This window comes from Vombatus ursinus, unplaced genomic scaffold (genome assembly GCF_900497805.2).
Source record: "Vombatus ursinus unplaced genomic scaffold, bare-nosed wombat genome assembly UNPS02009824.1, whole genome shotgun sequence".
NCBI lineage: Eukaryota > Metazoa > Chordata > Mammalia > Diprotodontia > Vombatidae > Vombatus > Vombatus ursinus.
Window position 1 is genome coordinate 9373612 of NW_020949602.1, and position 19834 is coordinate 9393445.

The window sequence follows — 19834 nt, forward strand, 5'->3', positions numbered from 1 at the left end:
GTCCTTAGAACAGAGAATGTCAGATCTTGAATGGACCTTAGAACATCGGATGTCTAAGTTGAGAGTGACCTTAGAACACAGAATGTCACATCTGGGAGAGAGCTTAGGACACAGATTGTCAGAGATGGGCGTTTCCTTAGGACACAGACTTTTAGAACTAGGACAGACCTTACATCACTCTCCTCCACACCTGGGACGCTCTCCCCGCTCACCTCTCCCTCTCATTCTTTCCTCATTGCCATCAAGCCTTAGTTCAGCTTCCTACCCCACCCCAAGGCCTTTCAGAATGACCCAATTATCACGCCCTGTTTCTACATCTTGGCACCTGCTGTTTCTCCTCAGCTGAATGCAATCTCCTTGAAGGCAGGCTTCCTTCTTGTATTTGCAACTAAAACAGTCCTTGGCATACTATAGGCACTCGATAAGTGCTTGTTGAATTGTTGGATGGAAGAACACGAGATCAGAATTTTAGAGCTAGAAGAGATATCAGAGGCTTTCTGGCCCAACTTCCTCATTTTACAGCTGAAGAAACAGACTCAGAGAAGGACTTGCCCAAGATCACAAAGGCAGAAAATAGAAAAGCTAGGATGATGGATGGGTAGGCCAGTCCAGCTGGAATAGAGAGCACGCTCTGGGAAGAAGGATAGAATCAATCTGGAAAGGTATGAGTCAGAAGGCCTTGAATGTTGGGCTAAGGAGTCTGGATTTTATTTTACTTTTGAACTATATTTACCCCAGACATATATGGGGAAGAATTCCTTTCTCTTTATAAGCTTATTGCACATGACTACACTTTCCACACTCTATATTCCAGCCAAACTTGTTGTCCCACCTCAGGGTCTTTGCATAGGCTGTGCCCCATGTCTAAAATGCCCTCCCTCGTCACCTTGATTCTTTCAAGGCTCAGCTCAAGCACCACCCTCCTCTATCACGCTTTTTCTGATCCGCCTTCGCCCATTGTTAGGGGTCCCACTATCAAAGCAAATATCTCTTTGCATTTAGTTTAGGTATATTCTGGGTATGTCTGTCTACATGCTGATCCTCCCCAACAGAATGTAAATTCTTTCAGTCTTTGTACCCCAGCCCTTAGCCCCTAGTGCCTGATATCATAGGGGTTTAATAAATGCTTGTTGTGGGTCAATATATCATGCTGGAAAAAAAGAAAGCCACCAGTCCATCCAAGAGAGAAGGAGAAAGAGAGGAAGAAGGAACCGCAGAACACACAGATTTCTGTTACTGAACTCCCATAGGCTTTTACTGAGTTACAGGGAAGGTCAGCTACCCAGGAGGTCTGTGAGATTACCCAAGAAACTGGGTGGGCTCGCCGAAGTTCAAGTGTGCCCAAAACAAAGCAACAAATCAAAACTCTCTAGGAATATCCCTGACCGTCGTGGTCATTTCCACCTGAATTCTACTGAAGCAGGAGGGAGGAGGGGAAAACATTCTGCAGATCTGTCAGGTGCCGCCTTCCAGGAGGGAGACCGTCCCCAGGGCTGATGAGCAAACTATGGGGGTCAAGGACGCGTCTGGGATAAACAACATCCGAAAAAAAGATGGAGGCGAGTTCAGGTTACTTGTGAGAAAGCCCCCCCTTTCCCCTTCCCTCCCCGCTGCCTGGGGGCCCTTAGTCCCCTGACTTCCACAGGAGGAGATGGGGGCTGGGGGGAGGGGCTTGGATCCAATTTTTCCATTTTACAGATGAGACAGAAACCTGGAGATATTAAGCCAGGATTCGAACCCAGACCCTCTAGCACCAAACACAGCACCCTTTACAATTCATTCGTTCATTCATTCATTCATTCATTCATTCTCCTCCCAAGTAAGTAACTAAATTATGCCAAAAAGGAATATTAAGAAATTGTCACATTCTTACATTGGGCTACTATAAGAAAGGATCCTTCTGGCCCCTCACAGACTACTCACTCGGTGACTCCCGACTCCGGGTATTGGCACTGGCTGTACCTCAACCCAAGAATGCTTTCCCTCCTCATCTTGACTCAGGAAGCCTTTCCCCATTCCCCTTGAATTCCAGTGCCCTCCCTCTGTCGATTATCACCCACCTAGCCAAGAAGCAGGGACTATCTTTTGCCTTTCACTGGACCCCCAACACTTAGCAGAGTGCCTGGCACATAGTAGGTGCATAATGTCTCTTGCTGGACTGATGAAAGGCACCCTGCAGCTTTTAGACAGGCCAGCCCCCTCCATCAGATAGAGAATTGCCTTCTATTTTTGAAACCATTTCTGACAAGTCCCCTCCCCACCTTCTAAAGCACAACAGCCATCAGAAATGGACAACCCAACATTTACACTGAATGCTTTGTAATAATATTTATCTAAAGCCTGTCAAGTTCGGGAAAATTCCATTTAATAATGTTGACCATTTATATGGTAGGTGAACGCAGGCTGGGAAAAAACCCATGAAGAAATCAAGCCTTTGGCCCATGGAGGCTGGGAAATGCAGAGCAATGAGAGCATTTTGTGCTTTTAAAAATTAATGACAGCTAGAGGTTTTCCAGGTGGAAAGTTAATTTATTGGGCACAGAAGGGAACACCTGCACGGTGAGGAGGAGGCATTAGCAGCCGATTAGCTCAGAACTGAGTCTGCTAGCTCAGAAAAGGCATCTTCCTCCCCAAGGAACCCACGTATTAACAGTCAATCAACCTTGGTCCCGTGCTAGCTGCGAACCTCAGAGTGTCACAGCTGGGAGGGTCTCTAGAACAGAGAAGGTCAGGCCCGGAGAGACCTCAGAACGTGGAATGCCCCAGCTGGGTCCTAGTCCTTAGGACCTAGAACATCAGGGAGGGACCTGAGAAGATTTCAGAGCTTGGGCAGGAGGGGGAGGGAGGCAGGAAGGGCCCAAGAACGTAGCATGTTAAAGCAGGAAGGGGCTTTAATAATAACTAGCATTTAAATGCCACTTTAAGGTTTGCAAAGTGCTTTAGAAATGATCTCACTTTATCCTCACAATATCCCTGGGAGGTAGGTGTTACTATTATCCCCATTTCACAGATGAGGAAACTGAGGCACAGATCAATGGAGTCACTTGCCAGAACCCATGCCTTCCTGCTTTCAGACCCAGCACTCCCAACGACTTTGCCAACATCCTTTCTACCTCCTTCTGCCCTTTTCCCCCCTAGACAACATAGCTGATTTCATTAGGATAGGGAACTCCCAGGGAGAACTCTCCCTCTACCAATGCAGTTGTTCTAGAACCACTTAAAGTCTTCGGAGCTGCCTGGGACACTGGGTGGTCAAGCGATTTGCCCAGGGTCGTTGCACTCCCAAATGTCCCAGCTAAAATCTCACCTTCTACCCAAAGCCTTTCCTGACTCCTCCTCAATGCAATGAATGCTATCGACAGTCTGTCTGCACACACACTATCTCCCCATTAGACTGCAAGCTTCTGGAGCGCAGGGAATGCTTTTGCCTTTCTTTCAGAACAGTGATCGGCACGTAGTAGGCATTTAATAAATGTTTATCGACTGACTGCCTGACAGCCGGTATAGGTCAAAGGGGGGCCTTGATCCCAGGTCTTCCTGACTCCAAAGCAGCCTCTCCTCTCCCCTCTATTCCAAATAGAGCCGTCTATAATGATCTCACCAGAGCTTCACAGCTCAGGGAGCCAGGTAGGGGATGCATTGCTACCCCATTGAGGACCGCCTTGCCAAAGGTAACCCAGCCTGCGAGCCTTGGGCCCGAGCCCCAAACCCAGGCCTTGTGACATCGGGGCATTACACCACAAATACTCTAATGTGAGAGTAAAAATTAATACTGAAGCTATTATTATCTACGTGGGACCCAGTCAAGGCCAGATAAAGAAAGGCTGCAAAAACCATTGGAATATAAAATATTGGTGCAGAAATATGAGCCCAGCTGAGAGGCCAGCAAAGTTGCCAAAGGGAGGGGAGCTTCAGGGGGAAAACGCTCCCATCGAGGCTCAGCACCTCATGGGGCAGCTCGATGACGTGAGGCGTGGCAGCCTCCCTGGGTCCCAGCTTTCTAGTCTGTTAGACTACGGGATGCACGAGATTCTCTAAAACACCTTTCAGGATCTAATATCCTATTGTCCTCCATATTTAATGAGGAAGTCGCTTTTGATGGTGTTAAGACGCTGAAAGCTGGAGACAATAAAAATAGCTACCGTTTACTAGCACAATAAAAGTCCATCATCTCCCTGGATCTTTACAACCACCCTGTGAGGTAGGTGGGATCATTATCTCCATTTTACAGATGAAGAAACTGAGGCACGGATCAGTTAAGTGACTTGCCCAGGGTTACATAGCTAGTAAGTATCAAAGGTGAGATTTGAACCCATATCCTTCTAATGCTCTCTTAAACTCTTTCCACTATACCAAGAGGGTTTTTTATCTTTTTTGTTGTTCTGGCAAACTGGTAAAGCCTATGGACCCCTTCTCAGAGCCATGTTTTAAAACACATAAAATAAATACACAGCATTACGAAGGAAACCAAAAATTAGTGAAAATAAAGATGTGATATGTTTTGCATGACTTCACAGTATAATTGATGTCATATTGCTTGCTTTCTCAATGGGTGGGGGAGGTGGGGAGGGAGTGAGAATTTAGAACTCAAATGTTTAAAAAAATCAACATTAAAATAAAGTATAACTATTTTTTTAAAAAACAATTAAGATGTAATTCTTTTTCCTATACAAGTTCACAGACCCAATGGAGGGTTCACGGGCCCCAGCTAAGAACTCCCACCTCTATATCTCCCTAAACTTACAGAACCAAGGGAAGTCCCTATGTTCAACAGGAGGGCACAGATAATGAGGCAGAAGACAGAATGAGATGTATGCCTGGAGGAGATAAGCAGCGCTGTCCCTATAAAGTCAGAAAGTTGTGTTACTCTCCCGCTCAGAAACCATCAATGACTGCCTGTTCACCAGAGGAGAAAAGTCCAGACTCTACCCAGCTCAGGTACTAGGCCATGCACAAACCGGTCACCTAGTAATCCTTATTTCTCACTAGTCCTCAGCGTAAATATAGAGATAGAGATAAAGGTTGTTGTGGTCCGTCTTTCATTTTCTAAGAGAACCAATGACGTCATGGGTGATGTACTGGCTCGCGTGAACTGGAGTGAAGTGGGCGGAGCCGCACAAAGTCCTTAGTCTCACTCTTTCTTCCAGAGTCATCAAAGTCCAACGGCAGGACCAAAGTCAAGATAGTGGGCAATGGCCCGGGATGCAGTGGATGACCTTGGTGTCTTTGATGTCTGACCAAGCCCTGAGCACTGCACATCGCCTTGCTTCAGCCACTGAAGAAGTCTTCATGTACTTGGGGTAGGCATCCTGCTAACTCACCAATGGGTTTGAGGCCCATCGGTTACCCTCAGCCTGGTTTAGCCTGTCTGCCAAGATGGTTTTACCAGCGTGTGGCCACGGCCCACGCTACAGTTTCTTGGAGGCACTGGTGAGAGTTGGGTGAGGGTGGACACCAAACACGGGTGAGCAGCCCTGACAAAGTCTCCCCACGCCAGAGGCGCTGTTGCTCCCTGAACCCCCAGAGATAAAGGCAGAGACAGAGATATGTGTGTATATATATGTATATAAATTAGTAATACATACAATTAGTCATATGTATCAAGTTTCCAGTATGTCGCAAATATTGCAATGTAAGAACAAATATAATACACACATGTATATGCATGTACATGTGTGTATATGTGTATACACACATACATACATACATGTATGCATGCATACATGCATACACAAACATTCAACAAAGACAAAGATGAAGATGAAGATCCACCAGCCCCATGTAGGGCTATCCCTACCAGTAAGATGGACAACAGGCTTTCTCTTTTTGTTGTTATCGCGGCAAGTAGAGACATCAGGTTGCGCACAGTCCCAGAAGACAACAAAGTTTGAAATACTCTGCTAAGTTTCTCAGAATAAGGAGGATTCCAAGCTGGAAGGGACTGATCTAATCCAGTCTTTCATTCTACCGTGGAAACTGAGGCGCAGAGGGGCTAATGACTGGCCTAAAGTTACCCAGCTAGTTACTACACAGGAGAGAAAGATTCAAGCGAGGGTGTTTGACCTCTAGGCCGAGTGTTCTTCCCGCTCACTGCCCCGCACTGTCTCCAGGCACTCAGGGAATGAAAATGACTACAAACCCCAGCGTCCAAGCTATTGGATTCACACAAAGCTCTCTTTAAAATGAGGGTTCTCAGCCTTTCTTGTGTCATGGCCCTCTTCTAAGAAGGTTTTGAAATGCATAGAGCAAAATACATAAGATTACAAGGGAAATCGATTCTATTGAAATAGAGTTATCAAAATATTATTTAAAGAGTTCAGAGACCCCAGATTGGGAATTCCCACAAAGTTTCAAATGAACCAGCCCTGTAGAAAGCCAGGACTATGGATGGACTGTTGCTGAAGCTGGGAACTGGTAAGGACATTCTGGAAAACTAAAATGGAATGATGAGAAGGAAGTCGTGACTGTGCCCATAGCCTGTGACTACAAGAGTTCACTGCCATAGAGATACCCCAAGGAGATCAAAGGTCACAAGGAAGGAACCAGATATACTACAATATTTAGAGCAGGGCGTGGAGCCAAGATGGCGGAGTAAAAGCAATGACTTGCTTGAGCTCTCCCCCAAACTCCTCCAAATACCTATAAAAAAATGGCTCTAAACAAATTCTAAAGCAGCAGAACCCACAGAAAGACAAAGTAAAACAAATTGCCAGCCAAAGACAGCCTGCATGGTTGATCAGAAAGGTATATTGCACTGGGGGGGGGGGGGGAGGAGCGTAGTTTGGCGTGGGCACGTAGGCCACAGTGACCCTGGAGCAGGCCTCAGAGGACTGAATTGCGGGCAGCTGTGGCAGGATTCTCTTGCTTTGCCCATGCTTGGATCTGGGTCACAGTTCTGGGTGGCAGTTCTGGGGCAAGGAGGAGCGCTGGTATGGTGGAGCTTATAGTGGCTGTGGAGAGGAAACCCTTCTTACAGTTCCAAGACAGAAAAGAGTGCTTGCGGTCACTCATAGACCAGAAAACAGGCCAGGAAAGGAGTAAACACCTCGCCCTTGATCATAGCACCTTGGAAGAACTGAAAATTTACAGGTCCCTAGAAGTATCTCTGAAAACAGCTGCACAAAACCCCTGAAGCTTGGGACAGTACATTCTCCACACTGGAAACAGATCCCTACCTTAATTAAGAGTTTATAACTCAAGTAACTGGCCGAGATCATGAGCAAGCAGCGCAAAAAGAGTCAGACAATATTATCTTACTTTGATGACAAAGAAGATCAAAACATACAACCAGAAGGAGACAACAAAGCCAAAGCTCCTACATCCAAAGCCTCCAAGAAAAATATGAATTGGTCCCAGGCAATGAAAGAGCTCAAAAAGGATTTTGAGAAGCAAGTAAGAGCAGTAGAGGAAAAACTGAGAGTGATGCTAAAGGAGACCCAAAAAAATACTGAAGAAAATAACACCTTTAAAAATAGCCTAACCCAAATGGCAAAAGAGGTCCAAAAATGCCAATGAGGAGAAGAATGCCCTAAAAAGCAAAATTGGCCAAATGGAAAAGGAAGTCCAAAATCTTACTGAAGAAAATACTTCCTTAAAAATTAGAATGGAGAAATTGGAAACTAGGGACAATTTGAGAAATCAAGGCACTGTAACACTAATCCACAGGAATGAAAAAATAGAAGAGAATGTGAAATATCTCATTGGAAAAACAACTGACCTGGAAAATAGATCCAGGAGAGAGAACTCAAAAATTATTGGACTATCTGAAAGCCATGATCAAAAAAAGAGCCTGGACAGCATCTTTCAAGAAATTATCAAGGAAAACTGCCCTGATATTTTAGAACCAGAGGGCAAAATAGAAATTGAAAGAATCCACCTATCACCTTCCGAAAGGGATCCACAAAGAAAAACTCCTAAGAATGTTGTAGCCAAATTCCAGAATTCCCAGGTCAAGGAGAAGATATTGCAAGCAGCCAGAAGGAAACAATTCAAGTACTGTGGAAACACAATCAGGATAACACAAGATTTAGCAGCTTCTACATTAAGGGTCCGGAGGGCATGGAGTACGATATTCTGGAGGGCAAAGGAGTTAGGATTACAACCTAGAATCACCTACCCAGCAAAACTGAGTATAATCCTTCAGCGTAAAAAATGGTCATTCAATGAAATAGGGGACTTTCAAGCATTCCTGTGGAAAAGACCAGAGCTGAATATAAAATTTGACCTTCAAACACAAGACTCAAGTGAAACATGGAAGGGATAAACAGGAAAGAGAAATCATAAGAGACTTATTAAGGTTGAACTGTTTACGTTCCTGCAGGGAAAGATGATAATTGTAACTCATGAGTCCTTTGTCAGTATTAGGGTAGTGGGAGGGAAAAATTACATGTTTGTATAGATAGATAGATAGCAGGCACAGGGTGAGTTGAAGATGAAGGGGTGACATCTGGAAAATAAAATTAAGGGGTGAGAGAGGATTATACTGGGAGAAGGAGAAAGGGAGAAGTAGAATGGGGTAAAATATCTCACAGGAAACAGACAAGGAAAGGTTTTTACAGTGGAGGGGAAATGGGGGAAGGTGAGAGGGAATGAGTGAATATTATTCTCATAGGATTTGGCTTAAGGAGGGAATAACATACACAGTCAATTGGGTATGGAAATCTATCTTACCCTACAGGAAAATAAGGGGGGAAGGGGACAAGAGAGTAGGGGGATGATAGAGAGGAGGACAGATTGGGGGAGGGGATAATCAGAAGCAAACCCTTGTGAGGAGGGACAGGGTCAAAAGAGAGAGTAGAATAAATGGGGGGTAGGATAGGATGAAGGGAAATATACTTAGTTTTTCACAACAGGACTACTATGGAAGTGTTTTGCATGACTACACATCTATAACCTGTACCGAGATGCTTGCCTTTTCAATGAGGGTGGGTGGGGAGGGAGGAAGGGAGAAAATTTGTAACCCAAAGCTTTAAAAACACATGTTAAAAATAAAAAAATTAAAAATTTATTAAAAAAATATTTAGAGCGGTGTTTCTTTTAGCTACAAACAAAATGATGCCCATTGCTTGGGAGAAGGCTAACAGATGGTGGCCCATGGATGTAATGGAATGTTACTGTGCTGTATGAGACAAGGACAAGAAAGAATTCAGAGACTTGCGTAATTGAAGCAAAGTGAAGAAAGCAGAGCTAAGAAAACTAGCAACTCAACGAAAATGGAAAGAACAAATAAACCAACAAAAAAGCTGCAGCTAAAGGCCGCATCTTTATCTAAAGTCCTTCACTACTGGCCTCTTTCTGTTTGCCAGCCTTTACATTCATCTGTCCCTTCCACGAACTCAATGGCTCAGCCATCCTGGCTCCATCGGTATTCTCCATACACAGATACCCCGTCTCCATGCACAGTTCCCTATGGCTGAAATGCTTTCACTTCTCCTCTCTGCATCCCTGCTCAAATGCCATCTCCTCCCTGAAGCCTTCCCTGATTCCTTCATCAGCTTCCCAGAACAACCTTGTATTCATTTTGAATGTATTGGGCAGCATCTGGCCCACCGTAGGCCCTTAAGAAATGCTTATTGATCGATCAATTGAATTACAGGAGGAAAACGGGTTTCTAAAGGATGGAAAGAACAGGTGGAAAGAACAGCATACCTGAAGGTGTTAAAATTCACATCAGTGACTTGCTTTTCAATGGCTCTTTTCCAGTTCAAGTGAGCAGAATGTCTGCTGTGAGTTATCAGTACGGCCTTTGAGGGAGATTAGGAACCATGCACCAAGATTTACCACTAAAAGGAGTCCAACCTTCTTCTTCAGATCGTTAAATTCTAGTGCACCACCCAAAAAAAAAATGAAATTCCATCATCAGGCATTTCATTAAACATCAGATGATTATTAAAACAACATTTAGGGATAACTTAATAGGTACACAAACAGGATCAATTTTTTTTTTGCCAAAGAATTAACTTTTTAAAAATTGAGCTACTTTCTAATTAACTGAAAATGATTTCATCAATAAAACACAATTACTTTCCAAATAATCGTTGAAACTTCCAAGGAGTCTTTAGGTATTTAATCGCCATTTCATCCGGTAGCAGGGGTAATGTTACGCAGATATCAATTCTCCTAAAAATGTCTGTTGCAGAGCTAACATTCTGACAGCATTTCCGTTAGAAGGACAAACAGAAAAGCAGGATGCTGGGGGGGGGTGTATTTAGCTAATTTCTTTGCTCTATCATTCACTAACATAGGGAAGGAGCGGACAGAATTAGTTTATGCCGAGCATATACTCCTGCTGCCTTATGGTAATGCAGCAAATATAAGTCCCTTCTTGTCAAAATGCAGGCCACCTGTCAAGGTCCCACAACCATTTACTGCCAAAGTGCCTTGACCTCTGGCCTGGGCACATCTGAGAAAACAAGGAAGGAAGCGGCAGTTTGTAAAAGAAACAGCAGCCGTATAGTCATTGCTGCTCAGAATTTTGGTGTGGCCTGCGCTGAGAACTCCAAGCAGCTCACAGCACAGCCCAAAGTACATAACTTTTCCTAGCCACCCAGGCAAAGCCACTCACCCAACCAGCATGCATACAGCCACATGCTCTGAGATGGTAACGTCTCACCTATTTCTCTTGCTTTTTCTTTATCTGGCACAATCGGTTTTAGAGCCACAGCACAAGCTCTAGATAAAAAAAGACCAGCCCAGTTCTGGGAGCTTTCTCTGCTTTTATATGCTGCCTACGGACAGCCACAGAACGGGAAAGAAGCTGGTGCCCTCATCAGGACCATTGGCAGCAGCTGCTACCTTCCAGCTCCCACCTTGACTCCCTCCCTTGCCTCAGAGGAATGATGTTGGAAGAATTGGAAATCTGTGTTCAACCTTACAAGGAGTCCAGGCTGTTCTACACACATTATGCCCGAATTTCCCCTGATGGCTCCCCAGGCCAAAATAATGGTGCAAACAGAAGAGACTTGCTACTTGGGGCAGACCATATAATTTGAGCAGATAGCGCAGGGAAGGCAAGGCTATTTTCTCGCTATTTTAATTCATCTTTTCTATCAAGGAAAATGATCTCCAAATTGAAAAGATCTGGGTAAACACAGCAACAAAGCCTGAGATTGGAGAGAAGATAGGAAGAACAAGCTCTTTTCAAGGAGCTTAAATCCCCAGACCCAGACATATTACATCTGCCAAAATGATTATGGAACAGGCCGTCGGTAATCTTTAAAGAATGATGAAGAATAGAAGAGACAGCCCAAGATGGGCGATGGGCAAGTATTGCCCCAGTTTTCAAAAATGGGGGAAAGGTCATTTCTAGAAACTACAGGGAGGCACGCTTGACATCAATCCCTAGCAAAATTCAAGAGTAAATTTTTCAAAAGATAATTTGTAAGGATTTACAAGGGTGAGCAGAGACCAGTAGGAGCCTTGCCTGATACAGTTACCAGACTGGGAGATTCAGAAAGTGTCTGGATTTCAGCAAGGCATCTGATGACATTCTCCCAAACAATATGGGGAAATGTGGGGGGATGGTACAGGCATTTAAGAGGGTTGAGCAATCATAGCTTAAAAATGTTGATTAATGTACTGAGTGAAGTGTGGAATGCCCTCCCTTCTCTCCTACTTTTGCAAGAATCCCTGGCTTCCTTCCTTCCAAACCCAACTTGGGTGCCCCCTCCTACAAGTGGCCCTTCCTGATCGCCACTGGTTAGTGCCCTCTGTATTGCTTTGTATTTCCTTTTCTGTGCACATGTTCAATTCTCCAGCAGAATGTAAGCTCCTGGAGGGCAGGGACTGTTTCCTTTCTGTCTTTCTATCCCTACTGCCTGGCACACATAACATTCATGTCATATTGGGATCACAAATGAGATAATAATTGTAAAGTTGCTGGGCACAATCCTTGGCACATGGTAAGCACTATATAAATCTTAGCTGTTATTTTTATAATTATGATTATTATTATTATTAAGCACTTACAATGGTCCGGGCACCATGCTAAAGACTGGAGGCAGAAAGAAGGGAAAAAAACAGTCCTTGCTCTCAAGGAGCTTACATTCTAACAGAGGAAACATGTGAAAAGCTTGTCAATAACTTGCCAATGTGTAGAATTAGAAAGAAACTTAGTCTTTCTCTGACAAAGGCCTCATTTCTCAAATATAAAGACAGCTGAGTCAAATTTATAAGAATACAAGTCATTCCCCAATTGATAAAGGGTCAAAGGATATGAACTGGCAATTTTGAGACAAAGTAATCAAAGCTATCTACAGTTACATGAAAACTGCTCTAAATCACTATTGATTAGAGAAATGAAAATTAGAACAACTCTGAGGCACCACCTGACACCGATCAGATTGTCTAATACGACAGAAAAGGAAAATGACAAATGTTGGAAAGGATATAGGAACATGGGCACACTAATGCATTGTTGGTAGGTTTTGAACTGTTCCAATCATTCTGGAGAGCAATTTGGAACTATGCTCAAAGGCTATAAATCTATGCATACCCTTTGATCCAGCAATGCCACTGCTAGGTCTGTATCCCAAAGATATCCAAAAAAGTGGAAAGGACCTGTTTTACAAAAATATTTACAGCAGCTCTTTTTGTGGTGGCCAAGAATTGGAAACTGAGGGGATGCCCATCAATTGGGGAATGACTGAACAAGTTGTGGTATATGAATGTAATGGAATACTACTGTGCTATAAGAAATGATGAGCAGGATGCTTTCAGAAAAACCTGGAAAGACTTAGATGAACTGATACAGAGTCAAGTGAGCAGAACCAGGAGAACACTGTACCCAGTAACAGTGATATTGTACAATGATCAACTGTGAATAACTTAGCTATTCTCAGCAATATAAAGATCCAAGACAATTCTGAAGGATGTAAGATGAAAAATGCTATCTATCCTCCTCTAGAGAAAAAATTGATAGAATCTGAATGCAGATCAAAGCATACTGTTTTTTTCCAGTCTCTGTTTTCTTTCACAACATGACTAATAGGGAAATATGTTTTGCATGACTGCACATGTATAACCTTTATCAAATTGCTTGCCTTCTCAATGACAGGGGAGGAGAAGGAGAGTGGGAGAGAATTTGGAACTCAGAATTGTGAAAAATGAAGAGTAAAAAATTTTTTTATATATAATCGGAAAAAAATAAAATGTTAAAACTTTTTTTTTAAAGAAAGAAACTTGGTTCATAACAGTCATCTAATCCAAAACCATTTTACAGTTGAGGAAACTGAGTCATGACTCCTGCTCGAGATCACACAGTGTCACAGCGCTGATTTGAACCTAGGTACTCTGGCTCTACCTCCAGAGAACTTAGGTGCAGAGTGAACTGAACTGACTGAGGGGGATCTTTCATGCTATTCCAGAAGGCTTTGTCTTTAGCCATATTCTTTCCAACATGGAAATGAACAGCTTGAATGAAGATGTCATTGACATGCAAGCATGACCCAAAGCTGGGCCAAGGTGTTGGCTGAAAGAATCAATATTCAAAAGGAATTCATCAGGTTAGGATTATGGATGCAAACGAACAAGAAGAAAGTCAACAAGGGCCATGAGTGCCGTTCAGCATTCAGATTCAACTGCACAAGGACAGAAGTTGGGGAATCTCCAAATAAAGAGAAATGTACCAACATTCCGAGGTGGCCTCTTCTACTTGAGGTTGCCTCTAATTGGAAGATAAAGTCCAGCAGCATGCACACATATACATGCACATACACACACACACACACACACACACACACACACTCACACATATCTTCCCAGACTCAAAGCCCTTCACATACTGATTACAGATTCTCTCTAGCTTATCAATTCTTAAGCTGTGATGCCCAGAACTGAACACAATATGGAGTCACCATTACCTCCTTATTCCTAGAAGTTGTGCTCCTCTTAAAGCAGCCCATGATGGAGTTAGGGTTTTTTTTTTCATTGCCCCACCCCACAGCTGACTCCTGTTAACTTTGCAGTGCACTAAAATTCCAAGATCTTTTCTGGACAAATTCTAAGCATGCCTCCCCCATCCTGAACTTGAAACAGATTCTTAAAAAAAAGCTTAATTCCCCAATTGATAAATGGTCAAAGGATATGAACAGGCAGTTTCTCAGATGAAGAAATTAAAGTCATCTATACTCATATGAAAAAATGCTCTAAATAACTATTGATTAGAGAAATGCAAATCAAAACAACTCTGAGGTACCACATCACACCTATCAGATTGGCCAACGTGACAAAACAGAAAAATGATAAATGTTGGAGAAGATGTGGGAAATTGGAACTCTAATGCATTATTGGTGGAGTTGTGAAATGATCCAACCATTTTGGAAAGCAATTTGAAACTATGCCCAAAGGACTATAAAAATGTGCATACCCTTTGACCCAGCAATAGCACTTCTAGGGCAGTTTCCCAAAGAGATCATACAAATGGGAAAAGGACCCACATGTACAAAAATATCTATAGCAGCTCTTTTTGTGGTGGCAAAGAATTGGAAATTGAGGGGATGCCCATCGATTGGGGAATGGCTGAACAAGTTGTGTTATATGAATGTAATGGAATACTATTGCGCTATAAGAAATGATGAGCAGGCAGATTTCAGAAAAACGTGGAAAGACTTGTATGGATTGATGCTGAGTGAAGTGAGCAGAACCAGGAGAACATCATACACAGTAACAGTCATGTTGTACGATGACTAACTTTGATAGACTTAACCCTTCTCAGCAATGCAAGGATCTAAGACATCTCCAAAAGTCTCATGATGGAAAATGCTATCCACATTCAAAGAAAGAACTATGGAGTTTGAATGCAGATCGAAGCATACTATTTGCTCTTTTTTTTCCTTCTGTTTTGTTTTGTTTCCTCTTTCTTGTGGTTCCTTTTATTGGTTCTAATTCTTTCTTACAACATGACTAATGTGAAAATATGTTTAATAAGAATATATATGTACAGCCTATATCAGACAGCACGCCGTCTTAGGGAGGGAGGGGGAGAAAAATTTAAAACTCAAAAGCTTATGGAAGTGATTGTTGATAAATCAAAATAAATTCATAAAAAATTAAAAAAAATTTAAACAGGAGAACATTGTACATGGTAACAGCAACATTGTGCAATGACCAACTTTGATAGACTTAGCTCTTCTCAGCAATGCAAGAATCTAAGACAAAAAGACTCATGATGGAAAACGCTATCCACATCCAGATAAAGAACTATGGAGTCTGAATGCAGATGGAAGCATACTATTTGCTCTTTTTATTTTGTTTTTTTCTTTCTCGTGGTTTTTCCCTTTTGTTCTGATTCTTCTTTCACAACATGACTAATGTGGAAATATGTTTAATGTGATCATACATGTATAGCCTATATCAAACTGCATGCCAACTGGGGGAGGGGGGAAAATTTAGAACTCAAAATCTTATAAAAGAGAATATTTAAAACTAAAAATAAATTAACTAATAAAAAATTGAAAAAATAAAAATAAAAAAGTTTAAGACTTTATAGTTATGCCAGTTCCTTCATTTTCTTTGACAGGCAAAAAGTATACATGCACCACACACACACACACACACACACACACACACGTGACAAGCTCACCCAAACTTTCCATCTTTGGGAACTGTCACCCTTGGCTACAATTAAATCAAAACCAAATTATTATATCTGTTGAGTGACTGCGTAACTGTCAAGCCCCTTAAAGAGGCTACAGCTGCAGGACCACCCCATCCTTACCACCTGCCAAGAGGCATTCAATTCAAAAGATTCCTGTCAGTCTGTAATTAGCCTCTGGCTGGCTGTCCCCCTTACTTCTGTCTCCCAAACCTACTCTCCTGATTAATCTTTCAGCGTGATATTCTTCACTTGGGCTTAGACAACCAACTTCACAAGGACAGGATGGAGGAGTTGTACCTAGAGAGGCGGTCAGCCTGATAAAGATCTGAGGGTCTGAGTATTCACGTGTAAACAGAGGGACATGGCAACCCAAAAAGCTGACAAGTCTAGGCTGTCTTGCAAACTCTCAGGTAGTCAACGAGCACACACCAAATGCCTCCTTTGTACTGGACACTGTGCAAAATAAGGTCAAAAGTGCCCATTTCTAGAAAAGGTGGACAGACGTCTTGCTGTGACCTGCCAGGGTCAGCCCACACCTGGCCTGCTGGGCTCAGCTCTGGGCACCACATTTTAGGATGGCCATTGAATGAACAGAAGCCACAGAAGGTCCAGGGGATGGCAACCAGGATGGTGAGGGAACTTCAAACAGTGATGACCAGATCAACTGAAGGAATTGAGGGGGTTTAGACTTAAGAGGAGCAGACTTAGGGGGCCCCTGGGGACTGCCTTTAAACATCTTAAGGGCTCTGGTGTGGAAGAGACAGATTCTGCCTGCCCCCAGAGTTCACAGAGTGACCGTTACAAAGGTAGAAATTTAGGCAGGAAATACTTCCTGACAAGTTCAAGTGTGCAATGGACGAGAGGTTTCCGCTCACCAGCCGTATTCAAACATCGACTGGATGCCCACTTGTGGGGATCACTATTGGTTTTTGGAATTGACCAAATGGTTCTTTTCAATTTTGAGGTTCTACAATTCTGCCGAACAATGTTGGTGAATTCTTCTTCACCAGATATCTTTAAGCAAAGACTAGGCAGAGACTTGTCATGGATTGTGGAGAAGAGGGAAGGAAATGAGTATTTATATAGTATCTACTATGTGCCAAGCACTGTGCTAAGTGCTTCACAATCATTTTCTCATTTCATCGTTGCAACAACCACAGGAGATAAGTGCTATTATTATTCCCATTTGACAGTTAAGGAAACTAAGGCAAACAGAGGTTAAGTGACTTGTCCAGGGTCACACAGTAAGGAAGCCTCAGAGGCGGGATCTGAATTCAGGTCTTCCAGCCTCCAGGTTCAGTGCTCTACCCACTAAGCCACCAGGCTTGTATTCTCGTAGGGTCAGACTAGATGGGTTCTGAGGTTTCTTCCAACTCTGAGACTCTGAGATTCCACAAATACCACTCAACATCATCAGATCCCAATAGCATCTGACTAAAGCCAACTCGAAGTGGTACCCCTGCCAGTTGGCCCCCTGCTCTTCCATCTCAGGATGTGACCGCAGGGTTCCCCAACTCACCCTCTCTTACCTCCTGAAGGTTCTGAGCCCTCGGCCTCCACTGCGGCTGAATTCAGGGGAAGCCATCATCCTCAAGCGTGTGGCCCGTCACCAGCCCTGAGGAAAGCTGACTCTACCCTCCCCTGGCACCGAGGAGCTGGCAGCTCCCAGGGCTCCCATAGCTCCAATGGCTTGAGGTCAACGGGCTCAGACCAGACTCCCAGTCTGCCTCTGCCATCACCTGATTCATTCCTTTGACCTCCGAGTCTCTGGGCAGCCCAGATATCTCAGGGTCCCAGCATCTTACTTAATAACTCTCGCCTGCCCGGGAGGTAATCAGTACAAATACCAAAGTCTCAGCCCCAGTCTATCAACTTCCCCAAACACTGGAGTGGAATTGGGATGGACTGGCCACCCTCCAGACCCTGCCTTGGGTATTTCTTTGCTGACCTCTCCTAACTAGGGCACAAGTCACCGGCTTCTCAACCACCTTCTCAGTCCCTCTTAATACCCGTGGTCTCTGCCTCACATCAACACACATTTATTAAGCCCCTATTATGTGCCAGGGCAGTGAGGTGGAGCAGTGGATGGAGCGTCAGGCCTGGAGTTAGGAAAACTCATCTTCTGGAGTTGGAATCTGGCCTCAGATACTTATTAGCTGCGTAAGTCAGGCCAAGTCACTTCACCCTGTTTGCCTCAGTTTCCTCATCTGTCAAATGAGCTGGAGAAGGAGACGGCAAACCACTCCAGCATCTTTACTGGGAAAACCCCAAATGGGGTCAGGGAGAGTCAGACATGACAGAAAACGACTCAACAACAACAAATATATGAATTATATGTTACATTGTTACATTACATATTATATATATAACTTCACATATAGTCATTTGTATACTGTCTCTGCCATTAGACAGTAAGCTCTTTGAGTGCAGGGACTGTTTCTTGCCTCTCCTCATTCCCAGTGCATAGCACAATGCCTGGCAGTGGTAGGCACTAAAAAATGCCTGTCAATTGATTATTTGCCTATTTAAATAATACTGTCTTCCTCATTAGAATGTAAGGTTCTTAAAAAAAAAAAAGTAAGGTCCTTGAGGTCAGGCACTTTTTATTTGCTTTTTCTTGTACCCCCAGGGCTTAGCACAATGCCCAGAATATAGTAAGCCCTTAATAAATGCCTGATTAATTGACTGGATTTAAATCTTACCTCTGCTACTTATTTTGTGTGACATAATTTAATTAACCTCTCTGGGCCTCGGTTTCCTCATCCGTAATATCAGGTGGTTGAAATGGATGGCTTCTGAAGTCTCTGCTCTACATCTGTGATCTTCTAATGAACAAGTATTTATTAATCACCTTCTGTATCCCTGTCCCTATGTGCAAGGCACCATATAAGATGGTGGAGCTACCAGGATGAAAAATTAGGCAATCCTTCTCCTTAAGCTACCGTCCCAGGGTTGTCGTGTGTCACAAGCTTTCTGTCACGGACCAACACGGCCATGGGAACACGTGGGGCCTCGGCTAGACCGACGTTTTCCCTCTCAGGCACTTAAAGGTTGTTTTGGTCTAAGGCCTGGGTAATGCCTAGCTTTGTTCCAGCATTTCTGGAAAAGTCCAAGACATTCTTTTTGTTTTGAATGAGGGGTAAAGAAGGGGAGGGAAAAATCCATTCAGCATCCTCCTGACTTTCTAATGCTCCTTGTCACTTGTTGGACGGGCTGTCAATCAAAACCAGGCCAGACAATGATGATGTAATCACCATCAGAAATGATGCCGACTGACAGCAGAATCAGCCAATGACATCTCTGCAAAGTGAGAAGGGGAGTCGCCTCAGAAGCTTAAAATCTAGTTGTGAACATTATGGCAGCTATGGGAACAAAGTGGGTTTCAATCAGTTGGGGAATGGCTGTTACTCATTTAAAAACAAGCTGTACTTAATAGAGATTCACTATTTCCTATAGAATCTTCTGTTTTCCATCCTTTGTGCATGGAAACATTCATAGCTACATGTTTGCCAGGTTCATAAGAAGAAAAAAATACAAAGCTGGGGAGACAAGATGCCAGCACACAAAATACTAAGCGAATGACTCCAAGGGGTTAAGTTCTGCCATCTTGATTCCAGAAGTAGAACAGGGATTCAGCAAAGAGCTGAGATCAGTGGGAATACTCCAGCAAAGCTTCACATTCAAGGGATACTTGCCTAGGGTTTAGGGCTGGGAGGCATCTTGTCAATCATCTAGTTCCACCCCTTCGTGTTACAGAGAAAGAAACTAAGGCTCAGAGAAGCAAGCAACTCACCAACCATGGTACTAAGAGTAGCTGCAAAGCCAGAATGGGTTCCCCAGGTCCCGTGGCTTCCACTCCACCAGCTGGGCCTTGTGGATGGTGGGATCTGGATGGGAGAAGAGATGCAGGTGAGTCATTCAGGTAAAGGAAGGGCCCCAACAGAGTGCTGGCGAAGACAGCTGGAGCCGCTTTGTAAAGAATGCTGGAGATCGCGAGTACGGTGCCTCCTGCCAATGGAATGGAAGCTCTTTGAGGGTACACCGGTGTTGTGGTTGTGTGTCCATCGTCCCAGTACCTCGAACGTGAAAAGAGCTTAACGGATGCTGGCCGGGCTGGATTTGGATGCGCTATGAATTTATAAGCAGGGGAGGAACACGTGAAAGTTATACTGTGATGAGATGCATCCCAGCACCCTGGGAGGGGAAGGGTGCCCAGCAGATGAGATGCATCCCAGAGCC

General features: G+C 43.7%; 1 protein-coding gene across 6 annotated transcripts in view; it reads right to left on the reverse strand.

The window, feature by feature from the left end:
• KANK4 (KN motif and ankyrin repeat domains 4) overlaps positions 1 to 19834 on the reverse strand; it is a 104020-nt gene that overhangs the window by 53463 nt on the left and 30723 nt on the right. For 3 of the 6 annotated variants that reach the window (XM_027852739.1, XM_027852737.1, XM_027852738.1), the window contains exon 2: positions 19389 to 19482. The gene's annotated coding sequence lies outside the window, so the exon portion shown is untranslated. Of the gene's footprint in view, positions 1 to 9648; positions 9822 to 19388; positions 19483 to 19834 lie in introns of all 6 variants that reach the window. The other 3 variants (XM_027852742.1, XM_027852741.1, XM_027852740.1) reach the window with 2 other exon arrangements.